The following is a 20376-nucleotide window of genomic DNA, read 5'->3' as shown; positions in this document are numbered from 1 at the left end:
ATTCTTTTCTGGTCGTGTGTATGCTGGTTTTTCTCTGCAAGACTGACAGCATCAGGCACATGCAATGTTGATTCTTCACTTATGCGTGAGTGCTTTTAGTAACATGTTTATAAAAATGTTAATGAAGTAAGGCTGGTGTCTTCTTTTTTTTTTTTTTTTGAAGATTTATTTATTATTATGTATACAGTGCTGTCTGCATGTACACCTGCTGGCCAGAAGAGGGCACCAGATCTAATTACAGATGGTTGTGAGCCACTATGTGGTTGCTCGGAATTGAACTCAGGACCTTTGGAAGAGCAGGCAGCGCTCTTAAGCTCTGAGCCCTGGTGTCTTCTTATAGACTATTTTCAGCAAATGTGCATGGCTGTTGGTGCTCACTCAACGCGCGTTGTTTCTCAGGAGCCTCTGCCTCCTTAGTGTTGGAACTAAAAATATGTACTGCTATGGCTGGCAATCCACATTGTGTTGTGAGGCAAGGACTCTCACTAGGACTTGGGGTCCCTGACTCAGCTAGGCTAGCTGGCCGCACAGCTCCAAGAATCCTCCTGTCGCTGCCTCCCCAGTCCTGAGAAGGCAAGTGCATGCCACCATACCTTTTTAATCCGGGTGTTGGGGATTGAACTCAGGTCCTCACGTGTGGGTTGCAAGCATTTTACTGATTGGGCCACCTCCCTCAGCCCCACAAAGTGAACTTGTAAAAAGGCAAGTAGGGCCAGCTATGTTCTTAGTGTATAAAATGGCTTGCAGCAAAGCCTGATGGCCTGCATTTGATCCCTGGAACCTACGTGCTGGAAGAAAAGAGCCAGTTCCTACAACTTGTCCTTTGTCGATGAGCATTCTATGACACGTGTGCCTAAACAAATGTTAAAAAAAAAATCAGATGTGGTTTCTCAGACTTCACAGTAGCATTCAATATCTTTGAAAGTTCATCAGGGGCCCAGAACCTCCATGCTGGGGAGATCTAGACTGAGTAGCTCTGAATTGAAAGCTCTTCTACACATGTCTCTCTCTCTCATTCTCCTTGGACAGCTAGAACATGTTTTTCTCCTGGAAATGGGTTTTTGGCAGCATATGAATCTTCCAATGCTGAAGACCTAATCTCTTCACTCTTATTAAGACAACATAAAGGCTAAACAGATGGTAGCAAACTAGGACCAGAGTTCAATCTCATCCAATGCTTTGAGCTCCTGGCGAATGGACCACAATGAGCTCTTGAATGCATCACATACTCCTCCTGACTTCAGATAGCAGAGTTTCTGGGCCAAGTTCAAGCTAATTAGCTGCCTTACCAAGTAAGTGAACAGAAAAACAGTCTTCCTTCTGTGAATCAGTAGAGCAGGCATTCTTAGGACCACCTCTTAACACAGCTCCCATTAGGAATTCCTGTTGTTTAGTTTGCCAGAGCTACTGAGGCTTCCTACTCATGATAATGTTCCTAGGTTTACCCTTCCCTAGACTTCTTTAAGCACGGATATTGTCCGATCCTCCAAACACATCCCTGCCCTTTGCCTTCATCAAGCTAACCAGAATAAAAATCATCATTATTATTAAGAAAGCAAACAGACTACCGTCGATACCAGCAGCCGGCGACCAGATCCACACACACAATCTCTCCTGGTCCATCAGGCAGGGAAGGAACCTTGCCAACCAGGATACTGGGCTAACAAGATCTTATAAGGTTCATTTTAAGAGAAAACTCCCTGGATACCTCATAAGGTAGGAAGCTGAGTGTCTCTGCATGCGTGCATCTTGCCTTTGCAGAGGAGAGAAACTTCCTCCGGCAGCCGGAATATCAAGTGGCTGTTCAACATCAAGTCCCGCAGGTTAAAAACTTACCTTCATAATTATACTTGCAGAATAGGTCTTTTGAGTATTCTTAGAGTGCTGAGGACAGACAGTCTGTGGAAATTCCAGGATTGACGGGCTAGCAGACAGCTTCAGAACCACCAAATAAATCCGTCTGCTGTCTATCAGCTGTCTGTCTTGCTGTCTATCTCTTAATTTATCTATCTATCTATCTATCTTTCTTTACATATCTATCAATATATCATCTATCTACCTATAGTCAATATATCTATCACCATTCCATGCATTATCTATCACTTTTTCCATCCATTATCATCTATTTATCTACCCATTATCAATCAATTTTTGTACATTGATTGTCTCTATTATCTATTTATCTCTTTTATCAACCTATCTATCCATCATCTCTCTCTCTCTCTCTCTCTATATATATATATATATATGTATGTATATATATACATATATAATCTATGTATTATTTATCATCTAATTGTTCATCTATTATCTTTCTCATCATCTGTCCATCATCAGTCTGCACATCTATCTATCTGTCTATCTATCTATCTATCTATCTATCTATCTATCTTCTATCTATCTATCTATCACCATCAGGTCTGATTGCATTTTTGCAGGCTCTAGGCTTCTCTGCACTTTATGTAAGGTAGCCAGCATGCTGCTAGTAATTTGGTTGTTAGTCTGGCTTGCTGAGAAAGCCTGAGGCACAGCTCACTGTGGGCTGATCTTCACTTTGTGATTAAGCTTCCACTGGCTGGGTGACACCAGAGAACAAAAGCATACACTCATTAGTTCCTGCTTGTCAGAACTTACTACGTCCATGAAAAAACAGGTTGTGAAGGCCCATCCTGATTTGGAACAAGTGACACCTCTAGTTTATTCTTAATTATCCTTCTATGCAAATTTTTCTTTCCCTTTCTAATTTTTATGTGAGAAAATATTAAATTAGTCTGAACATGTAGCAACAGTCTCCCAATTTGGAGCTTTTTTTCTTCTCCCCTTAGGCATTTAATCAGTTCTCTTTTTTTGGCTAGATTTGTTTGGCAAGTTGGATAGAAAAAAAAAACACGATTGGGGGTTGGGGAGGCAGCTTTTAAAAGACAGAAGTACAAAAGAAGCTGCCATCTGAGGTCTCAAATTAGGACAGGGAGCGCGCAGTCTATAGCTGTACCTTACTATAATTGAATGTTTAAAACAGAGAGGATCTGACGTGACTCAAGAGCCTGCAATTAAATTTATTTTTCTAAGAAGTGCCCTCTTAGTATATAATATAGCCTAATGGCCACCCTTCATGACTAACTTGGCAAAAGAGTGTATTTCACTGTGAATGTATTTCATTTTAAAGAGCCTGTTTCATCTTACCATACAGATTTTTGAGAGATGACAAGGTGTCAGGTTTTCTGAAGACCTGGATATGTACTCCTCTCCCTGTTACTTATCTGTTGGGGTGACCTTGACAAATCTGAGTCACAATTTTCCATTTCTACCAGCTTGTACCCTCTGGCATGGCCTAGGCACATGAAAACTGAGCTCTATAAGAGGCAAGGTGCTTTGCAAAGGGGAGCGTGTTTGTTTGGAGCAAGGCATACATGATCCCCAGCTGACCTGAACTGATGGATTCCCTAGATGACACTGAGCCATGATGAAATTAATACCAAGACTTCAGAGCCATTTAAGTAGACTTCCTGACTCCATGGCTCTGACCTAGGTCACTGGGCGGAAGGCAAGCTGGTACAGCTTTCTAGAAGGCCTTGGGAATTTCCCAGCAAAATAAACCCAGAGAACACCCATGATCCAAGGTCTACACAAGCAGGAGCTGGTCCTGCTGAGATGTCTACACAAGTTCATAAGACATAAACCGAGGCCTGGGGAGATGGCTCAGTCAGTAAAGTGCTCCCTGTTTAAGCATGGAGCCTGGCTTCTGATTGCATCACCCAAGTAAACACTGCACATGGTGGTGTGTTCCTGTGTTCTCAGCTCAGGTGAGGCAGAGACAGGAGGATCTCAGGGACTTGCTGGCCAAATGGCCAACTCAATCAGGCAACTCCAGGTTCAGTGAGAGAGCCTGAAAACAATGAAAAGTTGAGAATGACCAATGAAGACACCTGTGACTTCTACACACACACACACACACACACACACACACACACACACACACACACCACACAACACGCACACTTCTTTTAAAGAAATAGCTGCCTCGATTCCTCCCAATGTCCGGGCTCTTGGTCCTTGCCTCATTCCATCCCCACAGTTCTTTGTTTCTCTGATGCTGCAATGTCGGGGAGAAGAGGTTAACTCTGTCAGGTACTTCAAGGTGTGGTGCATTGTGGTGGGGCAGTCAATGCAACAGGAGCTCAAAGTGCTGGTTTCATTGGACCCACAAGAAAGAAACACACCAACGAAAGCGTATTCGTGCTCGTCTTCCCCGTTTATGCAGTCCAGGATCCCTTGTTGAGGGATAGTCTTGGACCAGTGTAGTACTGTGTAGTACGGACGGGTCTTCCCACATCTGTTGACCCCTCCCCACATCCAGGCATACCGAGAAACCCATCTCGTCGATGTTACCAGATTCCGTCAGGCTGACAGTCGAAGCTACCCATCAGAACAGCCCTCTGAAGCTTTTGGTCACCATGACACAGACGAGGAAACCGAGGCCCAAAGAGGCAGAGTAACCTGCCCAGCATCACGGAAAGCGGGAGGGGCTCAGCCGCAACTTTTGGCAGTATGGCTTGCCTGCAGACCCTGAATGTTCAGCTACTACGCAGGCGCGGGACTGTGTCTTTCCGAGCCTCAAGCTCATGCAGCATTAAAGCTCCTCCCCTCTAAAGGTAAAGCTGCAGGCGCGAGCCAGGCACGAAGATGAATATCAATTTACAGGGAGGAAAGAAACTAGAAAAATTACATAACTTTAAAAAGCTGACAAAAATACCACAAGCATCAAAAAATTCAGGAAAAAAGATGACCTTTGAAAAAAATGAATTGATTGTCTTGTATATTTTGGCTGCAAACTTTTCTCACTTCTTTTCTTAAAATTTTAATTTATTATACTTTATTCATATTACATCCTGGTTGTTATTCCCTCACTTGGATCTTCTGGTTCCCACCCTCCCTCCCTCTTCTGCCCTACTCCCCTCCCCTAGACCTCTGATAGAAGGGGGCTTCCTCCTCACCATATTATCACAGCCTATCAGGTCTCATCCAGATTTCCTGCTTCCCATTCCTCTGTGTGCCACCAGGCCTCCCCACCAAGGGGAAGTGATCAAATCGAGGGCATCAGAGTTTATGTCAGACAGAGGCAGTCCCGCACTCTCCACAACTGTGGAGAATGAGCTGTTCATTGGCTAGATCTGACCCTAGGTTTACTGCATGCGTTGTCCTTGGTTGGTGCAGGTCCACTCTGGATCCAGACCCACCATGCTGATAGTCTCCTTGTGGGACCCTCTTGATCCTTTCATCCCCCCATTCTTCCATACCATGCTCAGTGCTCCACCCAGAATCCAGCATCTGCCCTTATCAGTTGCTGGGTGAAGTCTCTCAGAGGACATCAATGTTGGGCTAGTATCCACTTATAAGTGAGTATATACTATGCATGTCTTTCTGGGTCTGGGTTACCATACTCAAGATGACCATTTCTAGTTCCATCCATTTGCCTGTAAGTTTCAAGACTTCCTTGTTTTTAATAGCTGAGTAGTATTCCATAGTGTAAATGTACCACAGTTCACTTATCCATTCTTCGGTTGAGGGACATCTAAGTTGTTTCTAGATTCTGGCTGGAATCTGGAAACAAATAAGGCTGCTATGAACATAGTTGAGCAAATGTCCTTGCTGAATGGTTGATCATCTTTTGGGTATACATGCCCAGGAGTGCTATGGCTGGGTCTTGCAGTAGCACTATTCTTAATTTTCTGAGAAAGTGCCAAGTTGATTTCAAAGTGGTTTCACAAGTTTGCACTCCCACCAGAAATGGAGGAGTGTTACTCTTTCTCCACATCCTCCCCACATGTGCTGTCACTTGAATTTTTGATCTTAGCCATTCTGGTAGGTGTAAGATGGGATCGCAGAGTCGTTTTGATTTGCGTTTCTCTGATGACTAAGGATGTTGAGCATTTCTTTAGATATTTTTCAGCCATTCGCTGTTCCTCTGTTGAGAATTTTCTGTTTAGCTCGTACAGTGGAAAATACAATGGAAAAAAAGATAGTATCTTCAACAAATGGTGCTGGTCTAACTGGATGTCTACATGTAGAAAAATGCAAGTAGATTCCTTTTTATCAGTCTGCACAAAACAAAAGTGCAAGTGGATCAAAGACCTCAATATAAAACCAGACACACTAAACCTGTTAGAAGAAAAAGTGGGAAAGAGCCCAGAACTCATTGGCATGGGAGACAACTTCCTGAACAGAACACCAACAGCTCAGACTCTAAGATCAACAATTAATAAATGGAACCTCATGACATTGAAAAGCTTCTGTGAGGCAAAGGGCACTGTCAACAGAACAAAACAACAACCTACAGACTGGGAATAGACCCTACATCCCTACATCCGACAAAGGGCTAATATTCAAAATATACAAAGAACTCCAGAAATTAAACACCATCAACAACATATTCCAATAAATATGGGGTACAGAGCTTTTCTCACTTCTTATGACTTTGAAATATCCTTTAAAATTATATATATGGAGAGAGAGGGGTGAGGAATAGGAAGTTAGCCAAGTCTTTCCCACAGCTCAGTAAATGGGATTTCTTTTTTCCTTTTTGGTAGTTGTAGTGCACAAAGCATGCTAGTTTGGATGGACATTTACTTACCATTGGTGGTACCTATTCAGATATGACTCCACAACAGTGGAGATCCCAATAATGTTTGGATACCATCCCTAGACATAAATCTTCTTTTGCAGTCATTTTGGGAATGAGTGGCATTGTTAAGAGTGTTTCCGGTAACGTTTGAATAGGCATCCAAGCCTGAATATGTCGCTGATGAGAAGAACGCTGTGCTTTTACCAATCGGTTGTGTATCTTCCAAACCCTTTCTCTGCTCCCACAGAATCCTGCACTCTTCCTCCTTGGACATGTTTGTTCTGAAGCGCTTGACCTGTAGCCCTACAATTTCATAGGAGTACTTTTGAGAGTTGCCACTTACAAGTAGGTAGTGCTATATAGCCATATCCTATAAAAGCAAACAGAAATGTGTCCCCTGGAAAGGGCCCACTTGGTAAAGGACAAGAAGACAGGAAGCATAAATTATCTATGCTTATTGCTAAAAATGATAAAAGAAAGACACTCGCAGCAACTTGGCTCCACCCTCATCCCGACCTCTCCCTCCCTCCTTCTCTCTCTCTCTCTCTCTCTCTCTCTCTCTCTCTCTCTCTCTCTGTGTATGTGTGTGTGTGGTGCAGGTGTGTGCCCAGGAAAGGTTGGAGGAGGGCAGGTGCCCGGTTCTATCACTCTCTGCCGTATTGCCTTGAGACAGAGTCTCTCATTCACCCTGGAGCTAGACAGCAGTCAGCAGGCCCCACTGATCTTCCTGAATCTGTTCCCACAGCACTGGGGTTACTGACCCACATTTGGCCAGTAACTCATGATTTGAAGTCAGGTCCTTGTGCCTACATAGAAGCACTCTTACTGAGCTACACCTCCAGGCAGCAACTTGGCTTAAAAGGCAAAGGACTTGGTAAGCCCAAATGGACATCGGCATAGGACTGGGTGGATTGTGGGCAGTCAGCACAGTAGATCCACTCCAGGTTTCATGGGAAATGATGCATCTAGATGCAGGTAAGGAAAGGTGGCCTTTATTTGATGTGAAAGAAATCTTGTGAAGCAAGAAGTTAGAGGACACTGTAGACTCCTGGTTGTCTGTGTAAAATCTTCCATAGCTGTAAATATACTGGCATAATTTGGAAGTGCATTCAGGAAACTATAAATAAGTGTGTGTGGCTCTGGAACACTGAGAATCCAAGAATGTGTAGGGAAAGTTTTAATTTTTACTTTACACTTTTTGGTATGGCTGGACTAATTTGATATTGAACACGTTATTAGCATCTTCTGTCTTGCAAGTGATGGCACTCACACTCCAGAAGGGTTAAGAAGAAGAGGAAATGAGATGATTCCCATAGCCGTTTTGTTCTAGAGCATCATGTCAGGCTGGACTCAGGTGCTCAGGTGCTGTGGGCCTTTTCACTTTCCTTGCTTCATCTCTCCTTCCTTCCTGGAGATTACCGTCAGCTAGCCAGCCTGCCCCCTCTCTCTGAAATGAAATGAAGTTACTTCAGACTTAAGCTTCTCTCAATTCTAGACAAAGAAGAGAATTTGCCTTTCCAAAGTTTCCAGTGAGAATCTTGGGGTCGAGTCTCTTTGGATCAGTTCTGTAGTTTGCCATTCACCGAAGCTGCTGTTAATCCCAAAGATGGGAGGAGAAAGACCACCGACCCAAGTCATCGTGGCCAAATTAATTAAAGCAAGCAAATAATTAAGACAAGCTTTTTTATTTGTGTACATGAGCTGCCTCCTCCTAACTCAGGGTTCTAGAGGTCAGCATCGGTTATGAGGAAGGCAAGGTTTTTATAGCTCAGGGGTAAGGGGTTTCCACATGAAGGACTTGGCAGGCAAAATAGGCAATGTTACAACTTATAAGAATAAATTGTTATACAGTTATAAGTTACAACAATTCATTAGAAATAACTTGTTATGGAGTTATAATAAGTTATTCATGATGACCTCCTGAAACAAAGGCATGGTTGCAAGGTGGGCATAACTAGGTAGTCATAACAACAGGTAGTCATATAATCTTTTGAAACAAAGGTAGGGTTGTGAGATGGTTATAAACAACTTTTTTGAAACGAAGGCATGATTGCCACTCTTGTAACAAGCAGTACAAAACCATCTGTAGTTAAAGTTACAGGCGGGTCATAGCCCAATCCTTGAGAAACTGAGGTTTACTCATAAACAAGAACGAACCTAGTTCGCCTTTACTTCACAGTGCCTTTTAAGCCTAAGATGTAGGCAGTCTGGCACTTTACCATAAAGACACTACAGGCAGAGTGGCCAGCTAGAAATCCAGGCCAGTTTACCTGAGCCATGTGGGACAGTGCTGCTGGGGAGAAGGGAAGGGACTCCAACAAGGAAAAGCCAGGGGCTGTTTCCCAAACAGAGGGAGGCTCTCCTCAGGTAAGAACAGCCACCTGCCACACACATCTCATTCCAGTCTTAAGCAATAGGAGATCCTTTATAAAGGCAGTAAGTCTTCAGGGGAGACACTAGAGAAAGCACAATAGAAACCATTGACTACCACAATCGAACCCAGGGGAGAGAAAATGCCCCTCTGCTGCCTTTTCAAAAGAACCTCAGGATGCAGTACGCTGGAGGACTTAGGCCAACAGAATAATTAGTGGTAAGTGTTGGGTTGAATTCAATACATTATAGTCTATCTATACAATGGGGAGTCTGCAGACATTGAAGCCAGGTGGTAGATGAATATTGATGTAGAATGCACTTACCACAATAGTTTAGATGCAGACTGAAAAGCAATATTTACAGCATGGACTCTGCTTTATTTTTTCAAATGTGCATGCCTGTGTATAAAACAGAAAGACAAAACCATAACATCATTGCTTCGTGGATAGCTGTTCTGGGTTTATCCGTTATAAATTGCTCTATTTTACTTTGGTTCCATATTTGAATTTCCTAAGCTTTCCCTAATGAATATTTATTACCTGAACATGAGCAAAGCACAGTGATACACATGTATGAGAATGTCATAATGAAATCCTTTATTGTGTGCGCTAACTAAAAATTCATAAAAATAGTTATTACTGACTGAAAAGCCAGACAGTCCCTTGAAATGCAGTGTTTGTTTCCAGAGATTAAAAAAAAAATGTTCCATGCTTTGAGCTGTTTTTCTAGGACTTACCTCAATTTCATGAGATTAGCTATTTATGTTGATACTGATGATGTTTAGGCATTTGTGTAGTGCCTATTGGATTTCCATTATGTTGAGATTTTTCCTAGGGAGGCATGGCACACATACATCCACTTACTGAAGATGGGGAACTGAAGACAGACCAAGGGTCACAATTCCATCAAAGTTCAGCTTAGTGAACCAATGAGTTTATTAGAGTAACTTACCAGGGTATGGGTGAAGAGTTACAGGATAGGGAGGGCCTGAATACAGCTGCACCACCGAAGACTCCACCCCAACACAGGCAACGATTCTCCAAAGCTGCAAGCCCATAGTTTGCTGTGTGATTTACAGTCAGTTCCAACTGGCCCTGTCCACAACTAGGACTGGTCAAAGTCTCCTCCTCCCCTGGTATCTATTGCTTCTGTAGCCTTGGGAAGGGGTCCCCAGAGATGGGACGTTTCCTTCCAGGATTTCATAGGCCTCCCCACTTCTTCCTGGAGGGAATTGTTTACTCTGAGAGAAAATTCCTATGGTACTCTCTCATAAGGATCACGGAGGCGCAACGTGGGGCAGTCCAACCCTTACTGCCATTCTCCTGCTGCACACACCTGCCAGAGCTAAATGAACCACATCTTTCAATCAACTCATTTTTATTGCTTTCATGGTTAGAGCACATGTGAGTACCAAGAGCGTGATGAGCCATCTGCTGTATTTACATTTCTTTCCCTAAATACTCGTTTTTCGTAAGAATTTTGTTTTGACCCCAGAAAATCTGCCACTGACTGAAAAATTATTAAATGTGAAAAAAAATTGTTCTATTAAATTAAGTATGTAAAAATATTGATGTATCCCATGCCAACACTAAAACGCCCAAATAACCTTCTCAGACAGAAAAATATAGAAGATACGGATATCACCAATATATGTACAAACACACAACTCAGGATGAGTTGAAAGTAACTAGATTATATCTGATGCCATATAAGGAAGGCTAAGCTTCTCACCAAAGCTGGCAAAGCAGAACTCAAGGCATGGTGACTGAAGGTGACTGTACTCAAAAGCCGTCTTCTCTTCAGCAACTTTTTGGTCTGATCCTTGCTTTTCACTTGAGCTGAACACTTGAATACACAAACACAACCTAGGACTAGTGAAAGGCCAACTGAGAGCACACCTCCAAGCCAAACGGGAACAGCACACACACACCATACTACTGAGGTTTTGTGAGATGGTCTTTCTTGCTTGGTGCCCATACCTAACAAAGCATTTGGGGGCTCTTCCTAACACAGAAAGTGCCTAATGTGTCCGGTGTGCTAGCTGGCCACTGTCTGGAAACTGAAATCAACTGAGATTATGTGCCTCATGAGCTATTGTTTTTTAAATTATCTGTATTACCTGTAGGCCCAGCTAACACTCAGTCAAGACACAGACATCTGTTATATTTTAAAATGGCCTTGGTTAACCTAGGGCAGGGTAAATATCAATCCTCTAAACTACCTCCCATAGTGGGGCAGGCATAGGATCCCTGCCTCAATCCCATGCCATCTGCTTCTAATAACGTCTATCAAGCTACCTCCCATCCAAAGCCCCAAATACCTGCTAATGTTCTTCATCTGGGCGGGATTTTCCATCCATGCCGCCGGCCATGTGCTTCTCCTCCAGCTAACCCATGGCGGCCTTCCTTTCTTCACTTCAGGTCTCTCTCCTTCTCTCCTGGCAGTCCTTCTTCTTCCCAGAATTCCTCTCTCTCCTAGCCCCACCTATTTCCTGCCCTGCCCAGGTGGGATGGATTTTTATTAAGCAAAAGGTGGGTCAGACAGCAAGTAGTAATTAGCATCAAAATACATCAGACCATCCCCCAACACTGAGCCACTGTCTGAAACTGTTCCTTCCTATAGGATATATGTTGCATGTGCTTCTGGGCCAAACTTTATCTGCCAAATAATAAAAATAAAAATAAACTGAAGGACAGATAAATGTTATCTGGAATGTAGCTAGATACTGTGCATAGAACATTTAAACAGCCCTTGTATGGATTACATGTTGTTTTTTTTTTTAACACATAATTGCTTTTTCTATCTTTTTTCTACTTAAAAATTTTTTTTCAATTTTTTTTGTAAGGCAGCATCTTGCTATATAGCCTAAGTTGGCCTGTAATTCAGTGCGTTTTCCAGTCCGGCCTTAAACTTGCAACATTCCTACCTTAGCTTCCCAAATTATTGGCTCACAGAACTTCTTTCCATCATGCCCAAACTCCATTGCTTTATTCAAATGCTTTATTTTGGAAAAAAAAAATTACACAATGTATTTTGATAGTTTTTCTCTTCCCCCATTTCATCTCAGATTCTCCCCAAGTCCCTACCCATTCAACTTTGTTTTCTCTATCTCTCTAAAATAAACAAAAACAAGAAACACATACAGTAAGGGGGGGGGAAGCCCAAATAAAGCAAAATGACAACAAAAAATCTACCAAATCACCATCAAGTTTGCCAATGACTCATAGGCACGGGGCCTGCCCTGAAGTGTGGCTTTTATACCCAGTGGCTGATATCTCCCGTTGGAGAAAACGGATTTTCCCTTTGCCAGTGAGTATCAGTTGCAGATACCTTCTTGCTTAGGGGGTGGGAACTGGGATCTACTCGCCCTCTCAGTGCTGGGATCCTGTCTGGTTTAAACCTGTGCAGTCCTTGCACATGCTGCCACCACCTCTGTAAGTTCGTATGTAATCAGTCCTGCTGTGTCCGGAAGACAGGATTTCCTTGATGTCATCCATTACCTCTGGCTCCTTTAACCTTTCTGCCTCCTCACTCATATAGATGTCTGAGCCCTAAGGGCAGAGAGTCAATGAAGACTGAGTGCTCCAGAGCTTCTCACTTCCTGTACATTGTGCAGCTGTGGGTCTCTGTATCAGCTCCCACGATGCTTCTCTGATGAGCGCTGATGGCGGCACTGATTTGAGTCTCAGCTCAGTGCCTCCATTGTTGTTGTTGTTGTTGTTGTTGTTTTTGACAATAAAAACAACAAAACCAAACCCCACCAAAACAAAACCAAAATATTTGATGTTCTTTAAATATCTAGTAAATCTTTTGTAAAGTTAAAGAATGACATAGTCAAACATGTCAAATAGCCACCATTTTCAATTTTGATTCTTAAAAATACTTGCCAGGGGACTGACATGTAAGACAGGTTTTTTTATTTTTTATTTTTTTAGGTCTTTTTCTATCCTTCTGAAAATCCTATTTCTTCTCCCCTGTGCTGGATTGCTGGCGGAGCCCATTTCTCTCCCTTGCTTGCTTGCTTGATGGTTTTTCAAGACAGGATTTCTCTATGTAGCCTTGGCTCTCACTGCCGTGGACCATCTCAGTCGGGTATCGGGCCTTGGGGTTGGGAGTTCTTGAAGCGTCGGTGGGCAGAAGATAGGCAAGTGACAAACAGACCAACTCAGGGGAAAGTTTAAGTCTGAGTGTATTTTGGAGACAAGCAAGCCAGGTTTATATACACAATTCAAAGCGGGGGTGTACACTTGTGGGCACATTATTTTTCCATGCAAATCAAACTACAGGATGCAGTGTAATTATGTTGTCATCAATCTTGAACCATCATTCAAGTCATTAGATTGGCATCAGTGCATGTGCTTTCTTTATCAAAGGTCAATGTTCTCTCATTATGCCAAACATTTGTGAGTCAAGACAGTTTGTTTTCTTAGCTGATCTGCCTCTATCTGGGGTTTTACTTAAACATATTATTTGTAAGTCATAATTTGAACTATTCACTGGTGACTAATTCTTAGCCATGTTTTCATTAACAAGTGTAACGGAACTTAGTGGTAAACTAGACTGAAGGACCCTTAGCTGCAGTTTCAAGTAAAGGGTCGCCTAGCAACACAGGTACGTCTTGAAAAGTTCTTTGATGAGGAAAATAAAAACAAAGACGCAAAAAGAAAACATTCAGAATGGTCCCAAAACAATGAGTGATAAGAGAAAAAAGGAGGGGGACTGCAATTAGTTACTCCTGGCAAGAACATCAGCCCCGTTCCAGGAAGCTCTCCCTTGGTAGGGGTCGTTGCCTCCGTTCTGTGGTAACGTTTGTCACACAGACTCCACTAGAGGGGTTGTGACATCTCATTCTGTAGACCAGGTTGGCCTTGAACTCAGAGATTCTTCTGCCCGTGCTTTCTGAGTGCTGGGATTAAAGGTGAGCACCATCACCATGGGCTTGCTCCTTTATTTTAATAGAGTTCGTCCCTCAATAATACCTTTATTTGTTTATTTGTTTGTTTTTTGGTTTTTTGAGACAGGGTTTCTCTGTGTAGCCTTAGCTGTCCTGGACTCACTTTGTAGACCATGCTGGCCTCAAACTCACAGAGATCCACCTGCCTCTGCCTCCCGAGTGCTGGGATTAAAAGCATGCGCCACCACGCACGGCAGTAATACTTTTCTTAGAAAGTCACTCAGAGGTAAAACTTTCAGACCTTGCTTCTAGAACGGTCCCTATTTAATACTCATTTTCAACTGATGTTTTGGCATAGTACAGAATTCTAAATTAGACGCTTTTTTTTTCTTCCTGCATTTTAACATACTGTTCTGCTGTCTTGTAGTTTGGTGACATCCTGACCTCTATTTCTCCCTGACAGCATTTGTGATCTTTGTTTCTGATCATCTGAAATGTGGGATGACAGGCTTTGGTTTGAGAATTTCTTTATTATACTTGGCTCTTGAAGTCTCTGTTCCTCTACCCCCCCCCCTGCCTTCCTCAATCCTTTCCTCCCTCTGCTATGCTTTCCTTCATCTTCCACTTCTCCATCCCTCCTTCCTTGTTTATTGGCTCTTTCTTGCCTTTTCTCTCACTGCTTGAGATTAACCCAAGGGTTTACACATGTCAGGCAAGCACTCTCCCACTCAGTTGCCTCCCTAACTTGGTTGTTTAGACTTCAGATCAGTCTGTTAGCCAACTCATTCTCTCCTCTTCCATCCCTGTGATGTTTGCACTTCTGGGGATGCTTTGACCTCTGTCTTCCTACCCAGCGATTGCATGTTGCTTCTGTACCCACATCGTTAACTTCCACAAGTTCTTTCTTGTTCTCTTTACAATTTTCACTCTTATGGTTGTGGCATCTTCTCTTTGAATAGCTACTGAAGATAAATTCGGGGAAAGTGGTACCCAATGTGTGTTGTCAGTGATTTTCCATCTTTCTCCTCTTCCTTTTTTTCTTCTCTTCCTCTTGTTAACTTTTTTCTGGTCATTGTTTTCAGTATCTGTCTCTCATGTTACACACCTGACCGGAAGACAGGGAAGTGTCTAGGCTGCTAGTGGAAGTCCTGTAGGTTTGCTGGGGTGCCTTGCCACCAAGAGGACTTGTTTATATGTTGCCTCTCCTGCTTCACCTGGACATCCTAGCTGTTCATGATTACACGCCTCCTTATGGAGTGCTTAGGCATGTCTAAGCCCTGTCAGTCACACAGATGGCTTTAGTCTACCGGCCAGCTAGCTTTATTGGGACAGTCAGTATAGGGACAGAATGTCCCTATGGCTAGAACTTCTCCTAATTCAAACCTAGGGTTTAACAAGCCAAGTCTGCCCTCCCCCCCCCCCAACAGTGGTTTCCACGCCAGATGCTACAGTGTGGCAGAAAGTCTGTCTGTCACCCCAGTGGAGCTTTCAGACTCTCAGGACAGAGGTTAGTGGTCAAGGGACTCTTCTATAGAGAGCAAATCAACTGGGGTTAAAAGGATTGTTTTAATTTTAAAAACATTTTAATGGAGCAGGGCAATAATGGCCCACTTAGATCAAATGCATCTCATGAGACCAAACGATTCTGAGCGCGCGCGCGCGCGCGCGCGCACACACACACACACACACACACACACACACACACACACACACACACGCTGGATGTCTCATCCTGAACCCAGAACATGCTTAGTAAGCAGAAATCCAAGACAACTTTGGGTACTCTGAGCTCCCTAGTGAGAACAGCTAAAGCCGCTTCCCAGATGACTGTGCATCCCACTATCCCAAAGCCAACTTTATCATGACTACTGCTTCCCTTGAAGCCATCATGTCAGCAAAGGCTACATGGTCCCTTCTGTGGTCTGGAAGGATAATTGGGCTGCTGTTTGCCTACCACTGATTTGGCACATATTGGGTGCCAGGCCTTGTGCCAGGTGCTTCTAACCTTGTGGAATCACATTAGATTAATATCCTGCACAGTCCAAGGATTGTTATTGGCTTTGTGGTTAACGTCAGCAGTAGTCTCCCTGGATTTGTACAGTGCACAACCTGAACAGCCATGCAGAAGGGCTGCGGTTTAAAATGGCCCAACAATCCTACAAGGGAGTTCAGCTCATGCAACAGATGATGTAACTGGTGTAGCGAGGTGATGTCATTTGCTCAAGTTCTCACAGCCAATAAGTATTGGGCCTCAGAGTCCAAAACTGTCTGGTTTACAGATGATGGGCCCATGAGGATGTTGTTTTCCTGCGACACCACAAGCTCACCAGAGACCTACGCAGGGCTGGCACAAGCTGCCTCCTGCCTGGTTTTCAGGGCCTCACTACAGGGTGCTTCTCCTGAACATACTCACCTTACACATCTCTACTTCATCACTCTCCACCTTCTGTCAGGGAAACTTGGACTGGAAGTAGCATGGGTTTACCTAGTGTTCTCCAATTACTACCTTTGAAGCCAGAACATAGAGGACCTTTAAGAAGAGTCAGACGGACAGTCTAAGTGTAGGGAGAGACACAGCTGTGCAAAGCCCAGGGCCTGTGCACGCTACAGCACACTAGTGCAACCAAGTTCTTGGGACAAGGTTTCCTACCCAGTCTGAAAAAGAAAAATGAAATTGCAGTCAAGCCTCAGAGACACCCCCAGGGATGAGGCTTGGGAGCTTTTGTGCACAGGCTCTGATGTGGACATGTGTTCACGCACTCATTTGCATGTACATGCTCACACATGTGTGCACGAGTGTGTATGCTTACATGATCACATTGCATGTGTGTACACATGTATATATATGTGTGTATGAATGCTACACTGTGTGTGTGTGTGTGTGTATGTGTGGTGTGTATGTGTGATCTCCACAACGCTGTCTGGAGTGGGTAGTGACAAGCTACAAAGCTTGACTATGTATGAGTGAGATGTGCATGTGTCTACATACCCACTCTCTTAGGTTTGTGCTCTTTCTGTCCTCTTTGAATGTGAGGCTTCTCTGCCCTCTATCCTCAACCCAGGTAGATTTTCAAGCTTTGTTTTTTTTTTTTTTTATCTCTCTCTTTTTTTTATGACAACCTCTTGTAATTCTTGCAATTAAAAAAAGACTTTAATCAAAGTATGTATTTGCATGTATGTATGGGTGTGTTGGGAGAGGTATATGCGTGTGAGTGCAGTGTCCTTGGAGTCCAGAAGAGGGTGTCTGAGGCCCTGGAGCTGGAGTTATGAGCCACCTGCCACGGGTGCTGGCAACCAAACGCAGGTTCCCTTAACTGCTGAGCCTGAGCCATCTCCCCAGCCCCCAATTCTTGTGAGCGACAGTAAAACACCTGCTTGTCTCCCAGCCAGACACTGTGCTCAGTCTTTTATATCATCTTGCTAATGTTTCCTGGATTCCTGTGGAAAAGATATAATACATCATTTCCAGGTAAGAAAACCGAGACCGAGGGGAAGTAACATACCAGCATCTTGTTATTTATAAGCTGTGGCGCACACATCCGAACCCAGAGATGATTCCAAGCATGGCTCTTTGCAGTGTGGTCACTGAAGCACATGCTTATTGGGAAGCTACCACATGCTGGGCACCCTTCCGACTGCTGGGAAATCGTATTAAATGACAAGAGCATCACGCTGTGTGGGACTTACATTCCACCAGTGAAGTAGAGTATGCAAGTTAAATAGCAGAGTGTGTCAGACGTAAATGACCCTCAGAACTAAGAAGGGAACAGAAAAGAGGGATGAGGAGAGCAGCAGTCTGGAGTGCTGATGCTTGGATCACTTCTGGAGCTTGGGTTGGTGTTGGGATATGGGTGATGCTGGGGTCTGGACAGTACTAGGATTTGGGTGGTCTGGATCATGGTGGTACTGGGATTGTTGGGGTGGTGCTGGGGTCTAGATAGTACTGGATAGCGGTGGTATCAGGATTTGGGTGGTTCTGGGTTCTGGAGTGCTGGGGTCAGGGTGATGCTTTGGTATGGTTGAGGCTGGGATTGGGTCCAAATGGTACTGAGATTTGGGTGGTACTGGTGTCTGAGTGATGCTAGAGTCTGGAGTGTACTGAGCTTTGGGTGGTACTGGGGGTTGATAGTGCTGGAATGTGAAGTGTGGTGACAGGAAAGAAGATGGATCTGTACCAAGCGGTGCATTAATGTTAATATCTAAGAGGTGCACTCTTTTGTCTTTTAAAAAGTAAAAATAACAAAAACAAAAACCACTTTTTGTTGATTCTTTATGAGTTTCACATCATGCACCCAATCCTATTCTCTCCCTGTCACTGCATATTCACCCTCTGCTCTTGCAACCTCCCCCCAAAAAGAAAATAAAAAATAAAAATAAAAATAAAGCAAAGCAAAACAAAACAAAAAGCCTACGTCTCATGTTGGAGGCTGTAGTGTATCACAGTGTATACCAGAGAATAGCCTTTTCCCACACATCTTTACTTGGAAATGTTCATTGCAATGAGTCACTGATCTGTTTCAAGGCCTCTGCCTTCTGGTACACTACCAATACTGGCTCCTCACTGAGACTCCTCTCCGACATCCTGTCGTTGTCCTGTGTCATGGGGATCCTACAGCGTTGCATCCGCAAGACTGGCCCGTTCACTTGCTCCAGTAGTTCAGTAGATGTTGGGGTGGGCCGACTCAAGCCCTGGATCTGGGCCTGCAGCGTCAAGGGATGGGGCTGGCTCACCTGGGCTCCTGCCACCAGGGCCAGCCTCAGTCACTGAGCTATCTGTTGAGAACCGGCTATATCCTAGGGGTGAGATTTTCCTGGCTTCCGGGGCTGTGGTGATCTCTCTGTGGTCACTGTTGCCATGGTGCCTTCCCCTATGATGTAATGCAGCTGTAGGGGTCCTTGCAGAGCTTGTGCCCTGGTACTGGGACAATTTGCTATCAAATGCTTAGCCAATAAGCCTCTTCTGTTTATTAGCACTCAGTTTTGTGTGTTTCATCATAGAAACAGAGAACAGACTGACAGAGTGGCCAGGGAGAACTCACACGGCCTTTTTATGATGATCCCAAGGAAGAGAGGGAGCAGGCCACACTGCGATCTAGGTGGCAAGCACGCCAGTAGGAGAAACAGCCAGTACATAGTTTCTAGGGGTGTGGCAGGGGTGTCAGGTATACTTATGGAGCAGATGCCATGTGAGGGGAGGAGGAACACCATATTCCTTTGGCCATGAAATGAACTCGGTGCTCTAACCGTGCCAGGCACACCTGAGTGACTCATGTCCACTTTTACATCTCCCTAGAGCTGGTGGCTCTCAATCTTACCAGCACCGCCACCCTTTAATACAATTCCTCACGTTGTGGTGACCCCCAACCATAAAGTTGTTTTCATTGCTACTTCATAACTGTAATCTTGCTACTGTTATAAATCCTAATGTAACTGTCTGACATGCAGGACATCTGATATGCGGCCCCAGTGAAAGGATTGCTTGACCCTGCCGCTCACAGCTTGAGAACCACTGCTCTAAAGCCTGCCAAGATTGGAGGCTGGGTTTTGTTAGGGAAAGGGTGAAGGGATCTGTCTACCTAAGCTGAAGGAGCAGCCTGTTAGGCTCATGGGTTTGACCAGTGAGTGGCAACCTTGACATTGCACCAGGGCATGTAACCCTAACGCAGCCCCAAAGCCCACGATGTCATCGCTCTCCTCAATGGAACCAAGAGAGGAGCCTGTCTAACTATAAAGCTGTGCATCCGAGAAACCCGCTCCTCCCTACGCACTGCTCTGAGAGGAGTTTATTGAACAGCTATTCATCTTTCACCCCTGACAGGTGAACCGGGTCATCAGTAGACCTCTCTGTTTGAACCCAGGTCTGGGAAGGAGAAACAGCTCCAGAGACAATCCAAGTCAGGAGTACCAAGGAAATCAGGCTCAGCCCAAAGGAAATCAGATGCAGAGGACAAAACAAATCGAATTTTTTGGAGGAAATTGCTTTTTGCCTCTCCTGTCTAGCACCCTTTTATTCAATTCTTGGGACTATATATAAGTTAGTTACAAACAATCACCTAGGTGTTTTCCACCTGCTAATCAATAAATATTAGATATTAAAGAATCCAATTTGGGAATGCCTGGCGGGCCTGGGTGGCATGGTTTCAGAAGGCTAGCTATGCCTCAGCTGCCTTCTTGCGTTGCATCTCCTAAGCTACAGTGGTGACACCTTTGGACTTCCACTCCCTGAACTTAAGGGTTGGGTCTCTTCCAAATGACAGCCACCTCCATGGTGACCGCCAGCCAGTGAGGTGCCCCAGGCATCATTTGGGTCCAACAGGTGACGATTTGGCCATAAAGATGCCCTTATATAAAGATTTTTGACCTTGAAGCTTGAGGGCTTGGTGGCAGGAGCTAAAGATGAAGGCTCAGAGACAGAGGGGAGACAGACAGTAGCTAGGGCATGAGGAGAAGAGGCTGCAAAGGGCTGAGGGGGTAGCTCAGTTGGTAA

General features: G+C 44.2%; 1 long non-coding RNA gene across 2 annotated transcripts; it reads right to left on the bottom strand.

Moving 5' to 3' along the window:
• Positions 1-7683: 7683 nt before the first annotated feature.
• Positions 7684-18719, bottom strand: LOC311594025. Of its 2 annotated transcripts, XR_014777907.1 has the most exons (5): positions 18621-18719; positions 11316-11491; positions 10727-10840; positions 9319-9393; positions 7684-8067 (listed from the first exon to the last, which is right to left on the bottom strand). It is a non-coding gene; the product is annotated as an uncharacterized lncRNA (long non-coding RNA). The 2 variants fall into 2 exon arrangements; XR_014777908.1 differs by lacking the exon at positions 18621-18719 and having other exon boundaries at positions 11316-11654.
• Positions 18720-20376: the final 1657 nt, after the last annotated feature.

Source organism: Acomys minous (assembly GCF_964271855.1).
Source record: "Acomys minous genome assembly, chromosome: 3".
NCBI classification, from domain to species: Eukaryota; Metazoa; Chordata; class Mammalia; order Rodentia; family Muridae; genus Acomys; species Acomys minous.
The sequence above is the reverse complement of the archived record's forward strand: the minus strand, read 5'-3'. Positions and strand labels throughout refer to the sequence as shown.